We start from the raw sequence: 25,314 nt of genomic DNA on the forward strand, positions 1-25,314 counted from the left end.
CGTCCAAAGACGTAGCTTTTGTGAACATTGGGTGCGTACCCGCAGGTAAGGTTGAGAGAACCTGCGTACCCAGAGATAAATACATTTATAAAGACTTTCTCTCTTTTTGGAGTTTGACATGGAGAGCAGAGGCATAAGACTTGCCTAAGAGGGTAGCATGACTGTTGATAGAGCCATACTAACTGTAAATAGCCATGGTGACATTTTTTAGTGTAACAGATTGCCCCCTAAAGTGCGAAGCCTGTAATAGATTAGGGTTTTGTATTATCTAGGAAGGGTGAAGCGCTTTATCATTTCAAGGATTATCTCGTGGAGAGCCTGGTCAGAACCTGCAATTTTCAACACAAAATACATGTATAAGATTATATCATCACTGAGGTAGGCATTCCCATACTCAGATCAAAACATTAACTAACAGACTAACTACTCTGATACAGGAGTGATCTTGCAGTACATCATAATCATAGACTTTTGTAGACACAGTATGGGCGCAACCATCTGTTTATGATTAGTCTACTTAGATAATGAATACAAAACTCCTCGCAGCCTGGATGGTGGAAACTAGATCCAGGGTCTTCATTTCTACTTCCGAATTGGTACGATTCTAGCCATGCGAATAAATGAGCTGATGTCGAACATGGTAGAAACCACTTGATTACCAGTCGATGATGTAAACTGTTAACAAGTGTGAGAGAGACCACCAGTAATGTCAATGGTTCTCAAAGTACCCAGTACAATCCATGAGATGTGAATGAATGAGTTGATGTCGAACATTTCACGGAATCCTTCGATCGAAAGTCAATGATGTAAACTGACGTCAAAGGCGAGAAACCTGCCATTGATGCATGCAGACTTCAAGGTACTGACGATTTCTAAGTCATCTCTCTAGATAATGTGCTGATGTCGATAGAAAGCGACCCGTTGCAGGGCAAGCCCACAACACGAAATCATTGTTCAAGTTGAAGAAATGTTGCTGTAAGGACTGACTCAGGGATGGTCAAATGGATGACAAGTATTTTGCAGATGAAAGTTTTGCTTGCAGACCTCTTGAACACATAACGACACAACATATGGCTTGGTGACGAATGACTCAAAGTTAATCCCCGGAACCCGGCTGAAGACTTTCAAAGTGGTTTGATTAACTGTGAGGTAAAGGATTTCCCAACCCAGGTGAATGAAAAGTGTCGTGTCCAAGAGTGGTAATAAAGTTTCTTCTGAGACAAAAGATAACAAATAGGCTCATTCTTCTCTCTTTTCCCCCACCATTTCTGGCAAGTACCTCTTTATTTTTAACAAGCTTGAGGAGGATAACATATGCTTGATTATAAGCTCATCCTTCGGATGAGTCCAACCTAGTTTTGATTCGAACCCTAGGAAGGAGTGGTTCGTTCCTGTTTGTAATTGAACAGGTCCTTTACTGTGAAATTTTAACGAGTCCAGTATAGGAGAAACTCGGCGTTTTTCAATTTTAGAGAGTCTGAAAAACTTAAGAAGACTCCAAGGTGAACTTTTTCGTAAATTTGTGTCTCCCAAGCCCGAAAAAGTATAAAATAATACTTGAGAGAACCGCTTGATCTTTTACGACCAAGGAGTACTTTCATAATTAGTGTCTTTGACCTGAAAAGTAAAAAGCAATCAAGGACACGTCGTTTTATTTCCAATATCGAATTTGAAACGACAAAAATCCAGCAATCTTTTCATGTTTTTACGGTCAGAAAAGGGCTATAAGAGGACCGTCTTTTAATTCCGTTTTAACGAGTGTAAAAGAAACGCTCGGCAATCTTTTCATGTTTTAGGAGTCTAAAAAGGGCTTAAAAGAGAACTCCAAGGTTTCACTTTTTTGTAAGTTTTAACGAGTTCGAAAAAATGATAAAAATGTACTCATGCTTTTCAATTTTTTGTAAATTTTAATGAGTTTGAAAAAATGATAAAAATGTACTCATATGGCCGACTTTTAATTTAATTTACGAGCAGGAAAAGATGGAAAGAACTCGGCATTTTCATTTGTTTTACGAGAATGAAAGATAGCAAAATAATCTCGAGATTTTCATGAGTTTAACGAGTCTTGAAAATAACTGAAATTGACTCGAGATAGGTTTCATTTTTACAAAAGCTTGAAACAGAGAAAAACTATGCTTCAAAGTAGTTTCATTTTTACACAAGCTTGAAACAGAGAGAAAACTGTGCTTGATGCCCCCTAAGCATAACTACTAGAGCGCATGCCCCCCCAGCTTCATTTCATTCAACCAGTTGGATGAAATGAAGGTTCAGTTACGAGATCATTGAAAGACTTGACCTAAAACTGTAAGAAAATTATGCAAAAACTGAAATAACTAACCTAAATACTTAACATTTATGAGATCTAATCAAACTCTCGACTCAAGTAGAGGAGGATTTGTTTCATTTTTTAACGAGCTTGACACAGGAAAAGAACTATGCTCGGATTTGGTTTCATGTTTACGCAAGCTTGAAACGAAAAACTATGCTTGTTATAAGTTCACATGCCCCTAGCATAATGACGCAAAACGAGGTACATTGACACAAGACAAGGAACTATGCTCATGACTACTCTCTATAATCTACCTACTTAACCTACCCTTGTTTCATTTTTTAACGAGCTTGACATAAGACAAGGAACTATGCTCAAAAAGTTCGCATGCCCCCAGTATAATGATGCAAAGCAAGGTACATGCCCCCCAGGCTTCATTGCATTGAACCGGCTGGATGAAATGAAGGTTTACTTTCAATATTTAACTTGAAAAGGGAGTTGTTTCATTTTTAAGGAGGTTGACACAAGAAAAGAACTATCCTCATACCTGATTTATTTTTTAACGAGGTTGACTCAGTAACAGGAACTGTCCTCAAACCTGATTCATTTTTTAATGAGGTTGACTCAGTAACAGGAACTGTCCTCAAAACCCTACTTTCTAGAATCTATCTACATATCCTAAAATCTAGCTGATTCATTTTTTAATGAGGTTGACTCAGTAAAAGAACTATCCTCATACTAACTTGTTTCATTTTTTAACGAGGTTGATACAGGAAAAATCTATCCTCGTACACACTGATTCATTGTTTAACGAGGTTGACACAGTAAAAGGAACTTTCCTCACTACATCCAATTTCATTTTTTAATGAGGTTGAGACGGGAACAAACTATCCTCATGGACACCTGTTTCATTTTTTAACGAGGTTGGCACAGGAAAAGGAACTGTCCTCGCACCAACTGATCATGGCTTCCAACTGGAAGAAAGACATGTTAATGGACACACCTTGATCATGGCTTCCAAGAGGTCTTCATCAGAAGGAAGAATAGTTCTCTAGAAGGAACACATGTCAAGGGACTCAAAAGGGATAAGAACATCGTGTTCAAGTAATCCCATAGAGTTTTCCATGTCAATTACCGGATCTAAATCAAAGGAAGATGAGCAAAGAGTGAGAGGCTCACTTACATCGGTAACTGAAAACATGGGACCAGTTGCCACATAATTAACCCGTGGCAGGGTAGATACCACTTGAGAATCAGGAACATTTAGGGGTGTCATATTATTGGTATTTGAAACAAGACTAGGGAACGAAAGCTGGTCTACAGTCACAATACTGCCATTGTGAGGGAAAGACATCACGCGAAAGAGTGTCGATATGACAGCTTTCATTGCATAAACATAGTCTCGCCGAAGGAGTAAATTGAAATCCAAGGGACCTCGAACTACCATCAGATCAATACAAACATTTTTACCTTCCAAGGTAATAGAAAACTTAGGAAGGATCCCTAAAGGTTCACTAATGGTTCTGTTAAAAGCTTTCAGATTCTGCGTAATAGGCGCAAGCTGAGGGGAACCTAAAGCTTTCCAAACAGTTGAGGATAAAATACTAACAGAAGCACCCTCATCTACCTGAGTACGATGTATGTCCCTACCACCAGCCTTGACAATGATTTGGAAAGGGATGGAGGAAGGAAGACGAGGTTCTGTCATTCTATTCCAATCAAAGGAAAAAACCTCAGTGCTTGGAGGGGATTCTATAGAAGCAGGTGAAATGCCCCCTGGTGTAGAAGAATCTGATGTAACAAGAAGAACCTGAGCGGTATGAAATTCACTCTCTAAAGGGAAAGTGGGATCGACCGAATGTGAAATTGAATCGACCACTTGATCAACTAATGGATCATCAACCTGAGTGACATGAGTTTCACTCTCCAATGGGAGAGTGTGATCGACTGTACTTGAAGTTAGATCAATCACTCCGTCAGTTGACGGTAGGTTGGGAGAAAGTTTACGGTAACCAGTTGGAAACTCTTGCTGTGGAACAGTAAGGTTTTCCAACAATGTTGAGGCTTCATCCATGTGAGGGCAAACGTGAGTTTGATGACTCCCTTTGCATAACTTACAAGGAAACCTAACTTTACCCTTTTTCCCAGGAACCTGACTATCACTGGTTGATGGATCAACGGAAAGTTGATGAGATTTTTCTGACCATACTTCCAAGACCTTTGGAATACTAGGACAATTGACAAGGAAGTGGTCACCCTTACAAAGCCTGCAAGGGTATTTGGGTTTACGATGCATGTCGGAGTTTTCCTCAACACAACTAACACTGACAGTCGTGGTTGGTTGGTTGACTTCTTTCTTATCTTGCTTCTTCTTCTTCTTCTTCTTCTTCCCTTTCTTCTTCTTCTTAGCCTCCTGGTTACTAGCATCAAGACTTTTACCAGGCGAAGAGGAAGAAATGGAGGAAGAAAAATTAGGCGAAGAAGGTAAAGGGTCAACAGAAGGTTGGTGATGTTGAGATGGTGAACTCTGTTGAGGTGAAGCATCCGGTTGAGATGGAACAATTGGAGTACTTTGGGCCAACGAAGTTGAAAATAACCATATCGGTAATCCTATTGTAAATCCAGGTAATGACAAAGTAGCCATATAAGGAGGACCAACATTTCCAAAGTAAGGAAAAGTACTAGGATTCTCATTAGGAGGGGTGCCTAGGTTGGTAAATTCCGAAACATTTGCCATTATGTTCAACTTCAGTGAATTTTATTAACAATTTTAAAACTAAAATTAACAATTCACAATTCACACCTAACAATTAAAATTCACAATTCACATCTATGGTCTCTAAAAGTAAAAACAAACAAATTAACAGGCGCTATCAAATCTAGGAGTCAAACCATACACAAACAGTAACCTTCCGGACTGAAAACACTAGTTGGGGATGAAATCCAACATCGCAGAATTCAATATAGAAGTGGTGGGTGGAACAGTTACCCCGACAACCTGCTTAATGAATAGACTAGACCAAGTTCCTCCACTTTAACCGTCTCGAGTGAAGTGAACCCCCCAGAAAATCCAAGTGAGTCTAGCCGATGTCTGCTCCAGGTACAGTGGGATCTTCCCTCCACCGTCACCTCGGTAGAATCCTAAAGATAATGGTCACTAAGGTTACCAACCGCAACAAATGCACCTGGGGGAACAGTCTACACTCCGACAGCACGCAAGGGCAGAGTATCAAGCTCAATCCCCTTGCCGGTTCCTTGACAATAATCCAAGGTTTACCGACAAGTGACCCCTGGCTCCTCGACAATGGTTAATCCGACGTTTACCGTTTGTAATACGTGCGTGTCTGGCGTCGTTCCCAACGAGGGGGGATTGATCCCCTCACTGGTTCGGACACGAGCTCGTGCTTCTCCTTTAAGAGGAGCTTTCCCAGAGTACAAATGAGACAATTGGATTTATTCTATCACAAGATAAGCTACTTGTTTGGTTTTGTTTTCTTGGAGAGTTAATTACTCACCTACTCCAAGACACTAGCCTGATCTAAATTGGTATTTCAAAGCCCTAGTAAATAAAAGTTACTACGTTGGTTTTACTTTAAGCGTTAATTTTATGGTTTTTCTTAAAGACAAAAGGTAGCGGAAGTGAAACCAATGGTGTGTAGACTCGACTCAAACCACTACAAAGATGCACCTAAGATGATTTACGCTACTTTCCTTTTTCAATGAAATTCTTAACTAAGAGAGTTGAGAGATGCAAATTTTATAGAAAACAACTTTCTTAGTAAAGACAATCAAAGAAACAATTCTCTTTATCTTTCCAAGCATACAAACATGACCACTCCTTAAGTGCACGAAAAACTCTTTTTCTTTCAAAACTCTTCAAAGCTACTTGAAACAAAACTTTTCAAAGGAGATGTTTTTGTATTTTCTCTATTTAATAAAGCATATAAATCTATTTTAACAAAAATCAATCTTAAAAGCTATAAAATCTATGAAAACTTGACTCACAAGCAAATCAAAAAGGGAAATTACTCTAAGCAAACCTAACGAGGCAAAAGCCTACAAAGATGATTCTAGGTTGTTTTACTTGACCAAAATCAAATCAAGGACCAGCTAATGCAGAATCAAAAGACTAGTCAAAACAAAACTCAAATCTTTTTGTTCTTTTTGTAAAATGGAATTCAAGACTTAATCAACAAGCACTTCGAAATTTGCCCAAGAGACCAATCAAAGGTAAGTTGCTCTCACAGGTAGACTTTATGACAGGTCTGACTTCTAAGAATGCTGACAAAACCAGAGAGATCTAAGGCTTGACAACTTCTACCGCCAAAGTCACTACAAGACCTACTCAAAAATCAAACCCTAAGTCTTAAACTTCTATGAAATCCACTAAAACACTCAATGCTATCGAAACAAGTTCAGGTGAAGATCTTTGACAAGAGACTAATGAATCTGGGCAGTAAAAACTGAGAAAAAGCAAAACCTAAGAGAAAAAATGCAAAAAATGGAATTTTCTCAAATTTTAGCAGGGGACACAGGCAACCCGTTAAGACAGGTGCGGACCCACTCTGTGCACACAGCGACAGTGCGTCCAGGGACGCACTGTGCAATACTCAGAGCGTGCGTCCTACTGGAAAATTCAAGAAAAACTAAAATGAATCTAACCTTAAGCTAACCCACCCAAAAACAAAGTCACAGAGCCAAAAACCAGAAAAATAAACCAATTTTCTCAACGCAAAGTTCATACAAAGGAAAAGACTTTCACATCAATGGAGTCCCCAGCGGAGTCGCCAATTTGTCAGGCGGAAAGAGTCGATTGTGCGGACACAACCAACCTCCCTAGGAGCCTAAGACTCTCTAGTGACAAACAAGACAAACAAGAACAATCCTTCTCTAAACATGCATTTACTATATAAGAAATCAAGTGTTTAGATCCTACCTGTAGTCCCACGCTGTTGTAGCAGTCCAGCCTCGCTGATCCGGATGAGCTCCTCCTTCACTTTGAAACCTGCATCCACTAACAATCAAACGATTAAATAGCACTTGATAATCTCATAGAATAAAACATATTTAACACATAGACCAAGGAGTACATGAAACAACTCATAAATAACAAGTTATTGAGAAGAATGGACTCATTTGCATTAATAGGTAACAAAAGGAACAAATACAACCTGAGCCTTGGTGTTGTGCAAGTCCCTCCCAGGGTCCATCAAGAGTTCTCCTTTACTTTGACAAAGCTCACCCACTTCCAAATAGAACAAGCAAAGATGGCAATCTCTCCTCACAAGCTTCTAAATGGGAGTCCTAATTCCAGCAGCATCTACCCTTAGAAATGTATAGCTTCCAACCTCCCCTCCTTCTGGCCCAATGCCTGTATTTATAGTGCTCAAGAGGAAGTTAATCAGGTCCACCATCAATGGGATAATCCCCTCTTTGGATGGGATAGCTCCCTTATTGATGGGATAAGTTCCTCTTTGGTAGGGGTACATGAACCATCTAGAGGCGCTCAATACACGTCGAACAACCTTCTAGAATGCTCTAGAAATGACCACAAGTAACTTTTTAAAGATGAAACTTGCACATTTTGACCTTTACAGGGGGACGCACCTGCCCCTTTACATATAGAGCGTCCAAAGACGCAGCTTTTGTGAACATTGGGTGCGTACCCGCAGGTAAGGTTGAGAGAACCTGCGTACCCAGAGATAAATACATTTATAAAGACTTTCTCTCTTTTTGGAGTTTGACATGGAGAGCAGAGGCATAAGACTTGCCTAAGAGGGTAGCATGACTGTTGATAGAGCCATACTAACTGTAAATAGCCATGGTGACATTTTTTAGTGTAATAATTAGAATCACATATTTGAATTATAAGTAAATTCTATGTGCCTTAAACTATTTTTTCAAAAACCCTAAAAATTCAAACACATTTAAAAAAAAACTATAATAGAAATAATTTTCACTGACATATTTTGATGTGAGGAAAACCAAGGATGTAGTTGCATTTTACCCCAAGGCGTAAACGTTGTCTATGGGTTTCTCAAAGGTTGTTACAGGAGATTACAGGAAGAGGGTGAAAATGAAACAAAACAAAACACTTTAGGATTATAAAACAAAACACTTTAAGATTGTCAACGAAAAAGAGCTTGGGGATGTTGTGGCCAGAGAAAAAGAAAAGAGCCACTAGTGATATGTTACCTGTTGATGTATGTGTTGCCTACAGGTTTTCTACCTTGTTTCCAGAGGCACTGTTACATTAAGAGTTAGAAATTAAAATTATAATATTTCCACAAGCGATCAAATCCAAGCTTAACCAAAAGACTCTACTTGGTTTCACTCTGCATTTTGTCCCTAGTGTTTTACCTGATGGCATCGGCCCTAAAACTGCTGTTACAGGAGATAGCAAGAAAAGCGAGAAAATGCAAACACCCAACACTAGCTTCAAAGCAGCCATTGGTATAGAACCAACCAAAAAAAAAGAGAACCAGAAAATTTGGAAAATTTCCTCCACGTTGCCTTTTGTCCCTATATATTCAAACAAGCATAAGTTCCACTTCACATGTACCAGCAAGGAGAATATGAAGGGACAATGGTTACATAAGGGGAAGGTTAGGTTTATGAGGATGCTCGGCAAAGAAACCTTCATGTTATTTATCCACATTGCCATTTATTCCTCCATGTCATTACATAAGCCGGTCATATTTATGAGGATGCTTGACAAAGAATCCTTATGTTATTTATCCACGTTGCGAGTTATTCCTCCATGTTTTAACAACTATATGTTTAAAATTCACATTCGTTTCACCTGCATAGAGAATTTTTAATTATTTTAAATTTAAGTTTTCTAATATCTATACGTGGCCATAAACAAGATCTATAGTAAAATTTTAATAAGGATTTGGTAAAAAATTATTTTAAACATGGTTTAAACAATTGATTTAGATATGCAAGGAAGTTATCGTTTTTAATTTCATTCATTGATGGAGTGGTGACGATGAGAATATACTCACATTTTTCAACTTAGACCATCCAATCAAAATGATTAATTAACAAATGTATTAAAAGTGCCCAATTCCAATAGGAGGGACACCTATAAGCAGTAATTAAAGTGCCCATTTCCAATAGGAAGGATGCCTATAGACATAACAAGCATTTAGAGCTTTATTTGTAAAGTTCGCTCTAGATGTTGTTGGGCTTAAGTGCTCATGCGAGAACTATAGAAATGGAAGGTGTCGGATTGCCCTCTTTTGTGGCCTCCCTTGTCTTTATGACATGTATGCATACACTTTTTACGAATACACATGCGCTAGACAATCTCACCACACCATCTTCAAAGAATTCTCAAACCTCAAGAATATTGAAAGTAGGTGTGCCTTGGAAGAGTGCATTCACAGAATTCATCACAGTAGAAAAGAACAAGACAAACTTCACTATTGGGGGATTTTGCGTGAAGGTGTTTGAAGCTTCCATTAAAACACTCAATTTTTCCATCCATTACATCCCATATAATGGTTACAACAACCACTACGATTTTATTATTCACCAAATTGTGGTTAAGGTATAGGTTTTGTCTTGTGCACAGGTCCTTAGATTGTTGTGATTCTTAATGGCAAAACCAGTAGCAGAAAGCATCGCTTCAAACATTCTCATATATTTCCTTCTTGCTTTGTATCTTTTCATTGTTCAAAAACCAGATGTAGTAGTACGCAACTTCACCATCACATCAAAAATGTTCGTCAAAGACAGATGATAGCAGTGGAAGCTTTATTTACAACGACAACTATGGCAGAAGATTCAAACTGATGAATAAACCCTCTGAATGCTATCTGATGGCCCAACTTCTCCTGAAGCTTCATTAGGCCATGTGGCGGAGGCTTTATTTCCGGCAATGACTAAGGTGGAAGCTTGAAACTGATGACTAAAGTTTAAAATATGAGGAGAAATTAATCGTTCATTAATGCCATGTCATTTGTTGGAGTTTGAATCACACTTCAAACAAGATGACTACATGTTCTGAAACACACAACCCAATGAGGTTATATATAAGTTCCTAGTCTGTCCATGTTTTTGAAGAAGAATCACAAAGCCATATAACCATATGCACAACAAATTAACACACGAAAAATAAACTGGCGGAAAAGGTAGAGAGCCATCATGTGGTCTCTCATGCTCATCTAATTCACATTATTCAGATAATTTAATAGTACATTTAAATACATGAGTAAGAGGTCTTAAGATAGTGGGTCTATCTTAGACTCACTTGGTTGAGACAATTTCTCAACTTACACACTAATTTAGGAGAGCTAATTGGAGAAAATATCTCATCCAAACTAGACTCCTTAGTTTGAGGAATTCTCATGATTTTATTTAATTAATTTAATAATTGGATTTATTATTTATTTTTAAGAGAGTGAGGCTAACATTCCCCCCTTCAATGATAAATCCAAAACCAACAAGGAACCATCTTCCAAGTTCTCAAGTTGATCCTCAAAAAACATTTACCTGAAAAACCACCAAAGCTGGATGTTGAAGAAACTACAATATGAAGAGACCATGAGATAGTTGCATGGCTGATTCATCTTTGAATGTCTCTTGACAACTCCATCATGTGCCAAGCCACAAAAGGATCCATCTGTCCTTTGCTTGAAAAGAACATCGGGTGTCCACTGGCACAATTTGATGAACGCTCATTGGCGTATTTGTTGTTGATGATTTCCCACTGGCTGATGAAGATGCCCACTGGCTACTTTGTGGATGTCGTCGAGACTTTCAATATGGCAACCAATTGTCAATTTCATTGACATTTTCCCCCTTTTTTTAGCTGAAAGGAGAGACAGTCTTCTCCAAATTATATCTGAACTCCCTCCCTGTAGGTGGAGGAGTATTGGAGGAGTATTTCACTGGTGTACTCCACTGTTCAACTACACGAGAGTACCATCTTCATTTGATTGTTGGATGCAATATGTGTGAGTGAATCTGATTGTAAAACTTGTAAAATCTTCTAGCTATAGATGACCATTCCTAGGGATCAATCCATGAATAATTTATCTTCAATTTGGTTGACTGTCATTGGTTGCAATGTTTCTCTGGTGTATGATTTGACTTGCCGCAATGGCTACAAGGATGGAGATCAAAACATTGATTTTCTAGATGACCAGTTCTTTGATAATGAGAACATATCCTGAGACGCATCGAATTCGATTACTTTGAAGTTCTTCCCATGGCTTGATGATAGGTTTGGAAGAAAGTTGAACTAGAACGACTTCAACACTTGAAGCTGGTTGGATGAATGAAGTCGAATGATCAACTATCCCTAGATTGGTCAAAGACTTGGAAGCAACACACTTCTCTTGCAACTCATCTCTCTGCAGTTGCGACTCTAGTTGAAGGAACTCAATTGTTTCATGTGCTTGTTGTAGATTCGTTGAAATATCAACAAGATTTGATTTTATTATTTGTACCATGTCTTCAGTAGTTGAGGGGATCAAATTGTTAAGAATCTTTAACAACTGAATGCTTTTCACCATGCGAACTTGTTGGAACTCACACTCGCTTGATGTAGATATGAACAAGCTTGATTGTTGGTTGAATATTTGTTTTCGTTAAAGTTGAACTCACTCGCTTGATGGTTGGTTGATTGTTGCACGCTCGCTTGATCTCGTTTTAGCAATTAATTGTTTGAATTCACACTTGCTCTCACACTCATTTGCTTTGATTTTTTGAATGATGCTTGCTTTCTAGATGGCTTGCTTGAACTTGTTTGATTGATTACTGACACTTTGTTCTTTCTTGAATGTACTCACTGAATGTGCAGATTTTAAAAAAGGAAGGGTGTCGAACACTATCGAAGATGCACCCAAGAGACAAATGACAAGTTCAATCTTGATGACTTAGTTGAAGACTTACTTGATTTAATGTATTCACCTTAACAATTCAAATTAGGGTGTCGGTTACAACTGAGAATGCACCCTTACAATTCAATTGAATTTGACTTTGATTACAATAAAACTTACAAATTATGATTTGCAAGTTACAATTTTGTATTGAGATTATTAAAGAAATGGTGCAAGTGAAATTTCCAAAAAGTTGTTGTTGAATGATGTAGATGACATCTTGATTGGATGTTGATGTAGAAATGTCTTCGACAACTTGACTATGTATTGTTTCTTCTTGATTTCTTGTAGTTTGCTTGATTACATAAGCTTGAATGGAATGTGCATGCAATTCGTTCATCTGTTGCATGCTACATGTGTACCATATTAGAAAGATACCACATGAAGGTTAGTGCCAAAACTAGACACAAACAAAAAACAATATCAAGAATCATGCGCCATCACAAACATACACATGGTGTGCCTAAGATCACCTTATTCAATTTCGGGTGGATCTAGGACACAATCACCACCAAAAAGATGTGTTTTTATTCAGTATTGAGTATATAAACAATCAACATGTTGATTTGTGTTATATTCGTTCCACAACTAGCCCACGTAGTATTGGATGCTTCGGCATGTATAAATATGTATTGTAAAATTGAAAGGAACATAATGAAAAATCAAGTTGGTAGTCCCGGTTTTGGGATGCAGGGGAAAATCTCTATGTATATGTGTTTTATGTGTTATTCTCTCGCATTGTTTATTTTTTGTGTTTTAGAATTCGTATGTAGGTAATTTTTGTACGGGGTTAAAACCTACATTTGGTATCAGAGTTGTTTTGGCTTCAAGGGAACGCCTTTGTTGCTGAGGGGTCTTGCTCAGGCCTGTGGTAGACCCTGTTTAGTGGGAGATCTATGAGATCGATTCTAGTGGTGAAAGAAGATGGTGAGCAGTGGAAAGATAGAGATCGAGAAATTTAATAGTTAGATTTTTTAGTTGTGGAAACTCAAGATGGAGGACCTATTGGTGGATAAAGATCAGTGGATCACGGGATCTGGGTACTAAACCAATGGGAGTGTCCGATGAAGAATGGAAGAAGTTGGATTGGAAGGCAAAGAGCACAATATGGTTGTGTGATCCAGGTGGATATTGGTGGCCACCTGCCAAGTCCACCTGGACCCCCACCATTGTCTTTCTCAGCATTTTCAGTTTCCTTAATTGTAGCACAACTTACTATTTTTAGCAGTTTTTCGGGTCCTGAACTTCTGGAGCCGTTTTGAGGCCCTAAACGACATTTTTTGGGGAATCCGGGGGCAACACGAGTCCATGGAATGGACTGGTGTTGCCCGTTCCAACAATGATAGTGCTCGGATAGATCTTTCTAATGAGCTATTGTACGCGTCAAACGGAGATCATATGCCAAAGTTACGACCCCGGGAAGTTGATGTACCAACTTACCCCCAAACGGGGCCCACAGTTTGGCGTTTCATCTCCTAGGGTTAGGTTTTGGAATGTTAAGGGTTTTTCCATTGTTTCTCAACAATAAATAGGCCTTCGAGCCTCATTGTAACACAGTTCAGAGGCATGTAGCCATCACATCTCTTCTCAGAGATAAGCTACCATCGCCCTAGCTAGTTTATTTCCATTTCTGTTTGTAAGCATATTTCAGTATTTTCCATTAATGAAATGAAGTATTATTTCCGCTGCATCTTTGTGTATATGGTTATCTCTGTAATTTGTTGCGTTCCTGTTTAAATTCGGATCAGTGGTATCAGAGCGGTCTGCTTTTTCTCTGTTTTTCTTTGCATGTCCCCAACAAGGTCGGGATATAAGGAGTTAGGGCTTGAACTGGTTGAACCTTTGCAAGACCAGCCTCGCAAATCCCGACGGCCTCCCATGGCGGACGAGAAGAAAGACGAGGGGGCAAGAGATCCCATCAAAATCTTGCTCGAAGAAGCACTCGAGCGACAACGGAATGCGATGATGGACAGCTTTGCGCAGATCCTTCAGCGGCTACCCAGAAGCGGCGCATCGGCTTCCAGCAGCTCCTCTGGAAACGCCACACCCTTTAAGGTACAAGTTAATTTTGAAATCGCCATATTCGAGGGTCAGATAGATGCCGATGCCGTAGATAAATGGTTAAATCTGCTAGAGGGTTATTTTTCTGTTCATGAATTTTCGAGTCGGGAAAAGATTGTTTTTGCTCTTCTCAAAGCAGCCCCCCACGTCAAGGACTGGTGGGAAACCTACTGCGAGCAGAAGGATGAAAGTACTGGCTCACTATTTTCAGCCGCACCCACCTGGGATTCGTTCCGGGATGCCATCAAGGAGCAGTACTACCCTGTCGGAAGCTATGAGGATGAATACATAAAGTGGACCACACTGCGGCAGGGAAGGGACCAAGACGTGCCGGAGTTCACCAATCTTTTCCATACCCTTCGCACAAAGTTGGGTATCAAGGATTCAGAGCAACATTTGATACTCAAATACCGTGGCTTCCTGCACAAGTACATCCAGGAAGAAATACAGTTCCTAAACATCCCCTCGCTCGGCGCAGCATATCGGTATGCCGTCAAGGTCGAGCAGAAGTTTAAACAAAAGAAGCGAGACTTTGGATCTGCGAATCCAAAGCAGGGGAAAGGTGCCCCTAAACCACAGAACAAAGGACAAAGCCAAGGCGGGACAGCCCAAGACAACCAGCCGAAGCTGCAAGCAAAGAGCAACGCCGCGAAGCCGAGAAAGGACACTAGAAAATGGTGCGAGTTCCATAAGAGCTCCACTCACAACACAAGTGAGTGTCGGGCCAAGCAGTCACTGGTGGCTGAGCTAAAGGTTTCAGAATCAGATGCATGTTCCGACTCTGAGTCAGAACCCGATAAGGGGTATGAAAAAGGGAAGCAGATCATTGATGCGGATCCCAGCACCACTGTTGCTACCGCAAAGATCCAGAAAAATGAACCCGAAGATCCAGAGGAGGAGGAGCGTCTCTTCCACTCCCAGATGTGGGTAAAGGGCTCCCCGATACAGTTCATTGTTGATAGCGGGAGTCAAAAGAACCTCATTTCGGCAGAGGTCGTGAAGCGGTTGGGCTTACCGACCACAGCACATCCACAACCATACACCATTGGGTGGCTTCACCAAGGGCGAGATCTTCGCGTGAGCCAGCAGTGTCGCCTTCCATACAACATCAAGCCCTTCACGGATGAGGTATTGTGTGACATTGCTCCCCTTGAAGTTTGTGATGTATTACTAGGACAACCATACTTGTGGAAGCGACATGCTGTGTATGAATCAAGGCCCCGTGCTGTTATTATTACATTGGGAAATAAGTTGTTCAGGATACCAGAGGTAGCACCACCTGCCGCCATCTCTTTGATTACTGCAAAACAATGCAGTAAGATCATTTCCAAAACCAGGAAATTTGTTTTCCTGATGATACGCCCTCAAGGGAAGAAGAAGACAGTGGTCGCGGCCTCCAAACGGGGTCCCTCTGCACGGCAGCTACAGATGGACAAGATTGTGGAGGAGTACGAAGACATCTTCACCTCCCCGGCAGGGGTTCCTCTGCACTGTCAAGTCAAGCACTCCATCGATCTGACCCCAGGTGTGCCGCTACCCAATGGACCAATTTATCGGCGCTCCGTTCTGGAGAACAATGAAATCAAGAGGCAGATTCAGGAGCTCCTGCAAAAAGGTCACATCCGTCTGAGTTCTTCGCCCTGTGGGAGCCCGATAGTGTTGGTACAGAAGAAGGATGGGACGTGGAGACTCTGTATTGACTATCGGGCGCTGAACAAGATCACTGTCCGTAATAGGTACCCGATCCCGCGGATTGATGACCTCCTAGACCAACTAAAGGGGGCGAAATATTTCAGCAAGATCGATCTGAAGTCAGGATATCACCAGGTACCAATTGAACCCTCAGATGTGTGGAAGACTGCCTTCAAATCCAAGGAGGGCCTCTTCGAATGGTTGGTCATGCCTTTCGGATTGACGAATGCTCCTGCAACCTTTATGAGGCTAATGGATGACATCTTGCGGCCATTCAACAACTCCTTTGTAGTAGTATACTTGGATGACATTCTGATCTTCAGCCAGAGTTGGGAAGAGCACCTCCACCACATCCGACAGGTTCTCCAAACACTGCGGCAACACAAGCTATGTGCCAATTTGGAGAAATGCACTTTTGGCATGACCGAGGTTCAGTATCTGGGATACATCATTGATGAAAAAGGGGTGCATGTCGATCCAGCCAAGGTCCAAGTCATTCGGGATTGGCCCTCTCCAACCACTCTAACAGAGCTCCGCAGCTTTCTAGGTCTTGCCAACTTCTACCGCAGGTTTGTGTTGGGATTTTCTCATATTTCTTGGCCCTTGAGTCAAGTCACCAAGGGCGGGGCGAAAGCAAAATTCTTTTGGTCTGAATCTCAACAGAAGGCATTCAAGGAGTTGAAGGATCGCCTCTGCACGGCACCAGTGCTCGCGTTACCAGATTTACAACAACCATTTGAGGTCGAGACAGATGCCTCTGACTATGCTATTGGGGCAGTCCTTACTCAACATGGACATCCAGTGGCATATCACAGTGAAACACTTTCAGACACAGTCCGGAAGTACCCCACTTATGATAAAGAGATGTATTCCATTGTACAGGCCTGCCGACAATGGAAGCATTACATTTTGGGGAAGGAAACGGTCATCCACACAGACCACCGACCTCTGCAGTTCATACAGACCCAAGGGAAATTGCAGAATGATCGCCATCAGAAGTGGTCTACATACCTGCAACAGTTTCACTTGAATATCAAGTATAAAAAGGGCAGCACCAATAATGTTGCAGATTGCCTCAGTCGACCACCGATCATGGCGCTAACCACCGTGCTCAACTCTTGCGGGCACGAGACTTCTGATTGGCCACTTCTCTACAAAAGCGACCCAAAATTCGGCCACACATACCAGACACTCTTGGAGGGTCGACAGGTTGCAGATTTTCACCTCCAGGATGCCCTATTATGCCACCTCGGTCACCTTTGTGTTCCTTCAAGCGAGCGTGCCAAGATGATTTGGGAAGCACACTACAGTCGGGTTGCTGGGCATTTCGGGGTCGAGAAAACAGTGGCAGTACTGCAAAACTATTTCTATTGGCCGAATCTTCGACAGGATGTTGGGAAGTACATCTGATCATGTACTGCCTATGCCATTGCCAAACCGACCATTAAGAAGCAAGGCCTCTATACCCCGTTGCCTACCCCTAGTCAACCTTGGGAATCCATCTCCATGGATTACATGTCAGGCCTTCCTTCCACTAAGCATGGAAATGACTGTGTTTTTGTGGTCGTCGACAGGTTCTCAAAGATGGCCATTATGATGGCCTGCAAGAAGAATATCACAGCAGAAGCCACTGCTAAACTCTTCTTTGAACGAGTGTGGGTGCACTTTGGGATCCCACAGTCTATCATCTCAGATCGGGACAGTCGGTTTCTCAACACCTTTTGGTCCAGTCTCTGGTCAATGCTGGACACCAAACTCACGAAGTCCACAGCCTTCCATCCTCAAACTGATGGCCAGACAGAGGTTGTCAATAGGATGATTGTGCACATTCTGCGCATGTATAACTCAAAGCATCCACGCACATGGGACGAGAGCCTCCCCTACGTTCAACACAGCTACAACCGAGCTCTTCACAGCTCCACTGGCAATAGCCCTTTTCAGGTGGGTTTGGGATTCCAGCCACTATGCCCCATTGATGTGGCCATGCCACTTGCAGCTACTCACATGAATTCAGCTCATGTCCAGTCCGAAACAGATAAGGCCACCAGCTTCATTGAGCGCATCCAACATATTCGCCAGCAGGTCCATGACATTCTTGAGAAATCAAATGCCAAGTACAAGCAGCGACATGATCAACATCGGGTGCCACACAAGTTTCAGGTGGGCGACAAAGTCTGGTTGCATTTGCAAAAGGAACGTCTTACTGGAGCCTATCGGAAATTGAGACCACTCCGATATGGTCCTTACACCATTACTAAGGCTATGGGAGACAATGCATTTGAGCTCAGCATTCCCCCATTCCTTGGCCTGCACCCAGTATTCAATGTGGGCCGCCTCCGGCCATAATTTCCACCATTGCTAGACACATCCGACATTGCAGAACAGCTCAAACCCACAAAATTAAATCTAGATTGCATGGAACAAGCTACAACTGATCGGATCATGGACACACAGATCAAGAACACTCGCCAACAGAATATCCAACTGTATCGAGTTGTCAAAGCGGGCCAACTCCTTCAGCAGGGCAAGTGGCTCACCAGGGAACAAGTTCAGCAGAAGTTTCCTCATCTCATGGAGGAGCTCAACGCAATGGGGACCATTGCTTCCTAAGGGGGGAGGAATGATCCAGGTGGATATTGGTGGCCACCTGCCAAGTCCACCTGGACCCCCACCATTGTCTTTCTCAGCATTTTCAGTTTCCTTAATTGTAGCACAACTTACTATTTATAGCAGTTTTTCGGGTCCTGAACTTCTGGAGCTGTTTTGAGGCCCTAAACGACGTTTTTTGGGGAATCCGGGGGCAACACGAGTCCATGGAATGGACTGGTGTTGCCCGTTCCAACAATGATAGTGCTCGGATAGATCTTTCTAATGAGCTATTGTACGTGTCAAACGGAGATCATATGCCAAAGTTACGACCCCGGGAAGTTGATGTACCAACTTACCCCCAAACGGGGCCCACAGTTTGGCGTTTCATCTCCTAGGGTTAGGTTTTGGAATGTTAAGGGTTTTTCCATTGTTTCTCAACAATAAATAGGCCTTCGAGCCTCATTGTAACACAGTTAAGAGGCATGTAGCCATCACATCTCTTCTCAGAGATAAGCTACCATCGCCCTAGCTAGTTTATTTCCATTTCTGTTTGTAAGCATATTTCAGTATTTTCCATTAATGAAATGAAATATTATTTCCGCTGCATCTTTGTGTATATGGTTATCTCTGTAATTTTTTGCGTTCCTATTTAAATCTGGATCATTGTGTGTCTCAGATTCAATATCGCTGAATGTATCAGGGGAAGCTACGGTGAAGGCATTGTGGGACAAGTCAAGGACTTTGTACCAATCTAAGTCTCTGGTGAATAAACTATTCCTACGAAAAAAGTTGTATAACCTAAGGATGAAAGATGGAGACTCAGTGATAGAGCATCTGAACGCATTTAATAATGTGGTAAGTCAATTAGCATCTGTTGATATTAAAATTTCAAATGAAGATAAGTGCATCAGTTTGTTGTGTTCTCTACTAGATTCGTGGGATAGTCTGGTTATTGCAATAGATAGCAATGCAACTACCTTGCATTTTGATGAAATAGTCTCATCCTTGTTGACGGAGGAGATGAGACGAAAAAAGATGGAAAGACAGAATGGTGATGACCTGTCTATATGGGGATGGTCGCAGAACAGAAACAAAAATAAGTCATCAAGTGGGAGATCTAAATCTAGGGGGAGATCTAAATCTCTAGGAAACCCTGTAAAGGTTGTGTGCTAGAAATGCAAAAAGGAAGGGCACTACAAAAGGGACTATAAATCTAAAGCTCCTGATAAAGGAAAGGGATCTGATGATGCTCCTTCTGCAGAGGTGAAAACCACCTCAGATGAAGGTGGGGATGTGTACTTGGCTTCTTCAAGTACACATGTAGATCATGAGGCATGGTTGATTGACTCAAGTGCATCCTTTCACTTCACTCCCCAGAGAGAGTGGTTCTGCGAGTATGAGAAATATGATGGTGGTGATGCCTTATTGGGGGGTAATAGGAAGGCTAGAATCATTGGTCGCGGAAAAGTAAAGTTGAAGTTGCAAGGTAAAAGTGTTAGAACACTTCCGAGTGTTCTGCATATTCCTACATTAGCCAAAAATCTGATTTCTGTAAGCAAGTTGGATGATGCAGGTGTAAAAATAGTGTTCAAGAAGGATACCTACAAGATGGTTCGGGGAGCACTGGTATTGATGTGGGGAGTTTGGATTGGAACTTTGTACAAGCTGCAAGGTAGCACTGTTATTGATGGATGCAACAATTTTGTGGTTCCTAAAAGTGGAGCGGAAAATCTAGTGGTCTCTAGAAACAAGACCATGTTGTGGCATCAAAGGCTTGGACGTATTGGAGAAAAGGGCCTTTGAATACATCATGGTAAAGGTATGGTAGAAGGTATGAGTAATAGCTCTCTGGATTTTGATTTCTGTGAAAATTGTGTATATGGGAAGAAGAATCAGGTGAGTTTCCCCTTTGCTGGTAAGAGGGCAAAACATATATTAGAGCTTGTGCATAGTGATGTGTTTGGACCTGTGAAGGTTCGATCACTAGGTAAATTTGTGTACTATGTATCATTTATAGATGACTTCTCAAGGAATACATGGACATATTTCCTTAAGAAGAAATTTGAAGTCTTTGACAGGTTTAAAGAATTTAAGGCTCTGGTGGAAAACAGGATAGAGAAGAAGATAAAGGTGCTGATGACAGATAATGGTGGAGAGTTTTGCAGTAAGGAATTTGAAGAATTCTGTAAGAAGTATGGTATAGCACGGCAGAAGACTACTCCATATACACCTTAGCAAAATGGAGTTGTAGAAAGAATGAACAAGATGTTTATGGAAATGGCAAGAAGCATGCTCAGTGGTGGCGGGTTAGGATAGGAATTTTGGACAGAGGCGGTGGAGACAGCATGTTACCTAGTCAAAAGATCACCTTCATCAGCGTTGGAGGATAAGACTCCACAAGAGGTATGGACTGGTAAGAAACCCTCTCTTTCACATCTGAGGGTATTTGGATGTGATGTATATGTACATGTTCCAAAGGAGAAAAGAACCAAGTTGGATAGTAAATCTGAAAAGTGCATCTTTATTGGGTATAAGGATGGTTTAAAGGGTTATAAGCATTGGAACCCAGTAACAAGGAAGGTTGTGTACAGCTGAGATGTGGTGTTCAGAGAGGTGAAATATGTTATTAAACATGAAGTCCAACCAAAGGAACCTGAGAATATAGAGTTTGAGCTAAAGGAGGAAGAATCATACTCTTCAATAGAGGAGGAATCACAAGATGAAGAGCCACAAACTCTGGGTGTGAGAAGATCAGTTCGAGAAAGAAGGTAGACAGAAAGGTATAGTCCATCTTCTTTTTGTTCAAATTTTGCTTTGGCTGTTACTGATGATGATCCCAGAACTCTGAAGGAAGCAGTAGATTCAGAGGATAGAAAACTATGGAAAAAGGCCATGGTTGATGAAATGGCATCTTTGCACAAAAATGAGGTTTGGGACCTGGTGAAGTTGCCGGTTGGTAGCAAAAGGTTATTCCTAGGTGCCGGGAATTGATTTTGGTGATATTTTTTCTCCTGTTGCCAAGGTAACTTCTATTATATTACTTTTATCTATTGTTGCTGCTTTTGATTTTGAGGTAGAACAAATGGATGTGAAGACAACATTTCTTCATGGGGATTTGGAAGAGTAAATCTACATGAAGAAACCTGAAGGCTTTGCGGTGAAGGGTAAGAAATAACTAGTACGCAAGTTAAGGAAATCTCTGTATGGGTTAAAAAAGTCATCAAGGATGTGGTATCAGAAATTTGATACTTTTATATGGGGACTTGGCTTCACCAGAAGCAAAGAAGATCATTGTGTATATTTTAAATTAATTGGTGACCATGTTGTTTATTTGGTCTTGTATGTGGATGATATGTTGCTGGTTGGAAATGACAAAGAAATTATCTAGGATTTGAAGACCCAATTTTCCTCCAAATTCAACATGAAATATCTTGGTGCTGCAAACTACATTTTGGGCATGGAAATTAAAAGAGACCAGGAAAAGAGGAAGCTCTAGTTAAACCAGAGGAAATATGTCGAAACAATACTGCAGAGGTTTAGTATGCAGGATAGTAAACCAGTGAAAGTTCATATTCCTATAGGTGTGAGGTTATCTGATAAACAGTGTTCCATATGTAAGTGTAGTAGGTAGCTTGATGTATATAACGGTTTGTACCAGACCAGACATTGCACATGCAGTGGGAGTATTGAGCAGGTTTATGTCAAAACTAGGGAAGGAGCACTAGACAGCAGTGAAGCGGGTTTTCAGGTATTTGCGTGGCACTAGTTATTATGGTTTGTACTACCAAGGAAAACCAGGATTGGACAGAGTGTTGGATATTCGTGGCTTTGTTGATGCAGACTGAGCTGGAGATCTGGATCAGAGAAGATCTATAGGTGGGTATGTGTTTAACCTATTTGGAGGTGCAGTCAGTTGGATGAGTAAGAAACAATCTGTAGTGGCACTATCAACTACAAAAGCAAAATACATGGCAACCACTCATGCAATCAAGGAAGCAGTTTGTTTGCAGAGATTGCGTTAAAGTATGGGGTCAGTACAGGGAGCTATAAGGATAGATTGTGACAATGAAAGTGCAATTTTCTTGGTAAAGAACCCTGCATATCATTCAAAGACAAAGCACATCGATGTTCAATATCACTTTGTGAGGGATATGTTAGAAGACGAAAAGGTGTTGCTGGTAAAGGTGGACACTTTGAAGAATACTGCAGATGCATTGACAAAATCTGTGAGCTTTGAGAAGTTCTCTTGGTGTAGAGAAATAATGGCCATTGCAGGGCTAGATAAATGACTAATCTCTGCTGTGGCCCCCTGTGGAAAGAAAACAAAAAGTGGGAGAATTTTGGGTTGTGTTATATTCTTTCCATGAATAGCCCACGTAGTTAACTGGGGCTTTGATGGGTGCAGCTAACCCCACTTTATGGAGTCCAGGGCAGCGCCCCGAAAAATTTTGGTTTTGGACCCTATGTTAGGTTGAGCAAACCCACCTATGGTTTTGTGCATGATTCTTGCACATGCTTTTTGGACGCAATGGTTTTCGGTCCATGGTTTTGGACATGATGGTTTTTGTTCCATGGTATTGGATGCTTCGGGATGTATAAATATGTATTGTAACATTGAAAGGAACATAATGAAAAATCAAGCTAGTAGTCCTGGTTTTGGGATCCAAGGGAAATCTCTGTGTATATGTGTTTTATGTGTTATTCTCTTGCATTGTTTATTTTCTATGTTTTAGAATTCGTATGCAGGTAATTTCTGTACGGGGTTAAAACCTACTCAACCACACCCTTATAATTCCAAAATTGGAAAAATCACTTATTACTCCAAAAAGCCCTTATCACTCCCAATACCAAATATACCTTATCTCTCCACCACTTATTTCTCCAAATTACAACTTATCTCTCCAAACTACATTAATTTTTTATTTTTTTTAAATCATCCAAACTTACAAAAGTACTTTCCTCCATTTAACTTTAATTCATTCTTTCTCATTTAACATAAGAAAATTCTCTTAATGTGTTTTTTCACTTTACTTTCCAATTTAAATGAATTTCATGAAGTCCCTTTTAAAGAAGTGAATTGAAAAGTGAACTTTATGGATTCACTTTAAAAATAAAATATCTCCTTTACCAAAGTCAAATCACACTTATTTGGAGAGGTTATGTAGAGCAACATAATAAAAAAAAATTGCAGATCATTTTGTTCATTTTTCCTTTAGTGCAAAGAAAAATTACCAATTCTCAATTGTAGGTGAAGACGTCCCTTTAAGCTGGCTCAACGCACTGATAGATGAGAAAGATCGAATAGTTGGAGGGCATTCATTTCAACGACATGCTTTGCATCAACGCATCAATGCTTCAATGAAACTTAAGCATTACTTGTAGTTTCCACGCGGATCAGTCAAACAATTCCATGCTTTCCTTCAGCATTTGCGTTGTGTCACTGGAAGTAACGCAACCACGAGAAGTAATGCATGGGACGCAGGCATAATAGGCAACCAACTTAGGTTCGATTCATGGCACAATCTTGTATAGGATTTATCTCAGAATCCCAAAAGTGTGACATGTCCTAGGACCGTTGATCTCAGTTTCTCCCAGAATTGGGTGATTTCTGCCTCTTTGATTCAACAATTTCTTTACCCAAATGGATTTTCATTGCAATTTCAATTTCTCTATGCAAATTGATTTTTCAGTTGTTATTCGTCGCAGAAGCAATCTCTAGTAGCTAAATTGTTTTGCGATACAGACGGAGAATTAGGTGCTTTGAGGTATCTTCTTTGGCTTCTTGTCCAGGAATCGATGCCCTCGATTCCCCTGTGCCTCCATGTGACATTAATTTTAATTTTTGGAGAGGGTGAGTAATAATGATCTTGCCTGGGCTACTTTATTTCCCACACATAGGCTCCTTCCTGGAAATGTTCCTATCAAGCTTCACATATCCATCTTCTCCCTAGTCACTACCCCACGAATTCCTTCCAATAACATAATCCTTACCCCCATCACTATCATAACAGTGCAAGTCTGAACAGGATTCTCCACTAAATGCCTGAGTGAATCAATACGACCAACAAGAATAGAACCATGTATCACGAAGAATTATAAATAAAGGCCTGGACAAAGATCCCAAGTCCTGTGCAGAGAGTTGGAAGAACTACTTAAAACCTGGAATTAAGAGAGGCTCATTATCTGAAGACGATCAGCAACTCGTGGTAAATATTCAAGGAAAATACGGTACAGGTGGAAGAAAATTGAGAGCCAAGTGCCTGGAACAATGGCCAAGAGGTTGGGAAAATGGTGGGAGGTTTACAGAGATAAACAAGACAAGCCCAAAGACACGGATGAAAGAAGCAACACATATTCTCCCAGTCACAAAATTGAGGGAGGAAAATATGATGATATTCCTGAAAAATTTGCAGAAAAATACATGCAAAGGCAAAAGAAATTGGCTACTCCCAACAGTTGTACTTTACCATCTATTGCTGCAATGCCTTCTGGAGACCATGAACATGAATTGGGGACACCGTGATTGTGATATCTGCATCAAATATTATTGACCCTTTGGGTGCCAAATCATTCCTCCGAACTCTATAATCCAATTTTCCAGTGGTTGGATCCAAAGTCACCCATAACTCATTCCATTTCCGGAGTGTCTCTGATCGCTTTCGAAGTGGCCCTTGCAACAGAGTTCTTCCAGAAGCTGAATTTAGATGTTTCTTGATCTTCTCCAAGTTGTTCTCCGTATCATTTACATGATCCACCTACAATGCATACCAGATGCCATGGATTCGAACCCCAGATCGAACAAATAAAATTAAG

General features: G+C 40.8%; 1 pseudogene; it reads left to right on the forward strand.

The window, feature by feature from the left end:
• LOC149147325 (protein rough sheath 2-like) overlaps positions 1-25,024 on the forward strand; it is a 30,648-nt pseudogene extending 5,624 nt beyond the window's left edge.
• Positions 25,025-25,314: the final 290 nt, after the last annotated feature.

This window comes from Pinus tabuliformis, chromosome 9 (assembly GCF_031772625.1).
Source record: "Pinus tabuliformis cultivar Carrire ecotype Pingquan chromosome 9, CPIR1, whole genome shotgun sequence".
Taxonomy (NCBI): Eukaryota; Viridiplantae; Streptophyta; class Pinopsida; order Pinales; family Pinaceae; genus Pinus; species Pinus tabuliformis.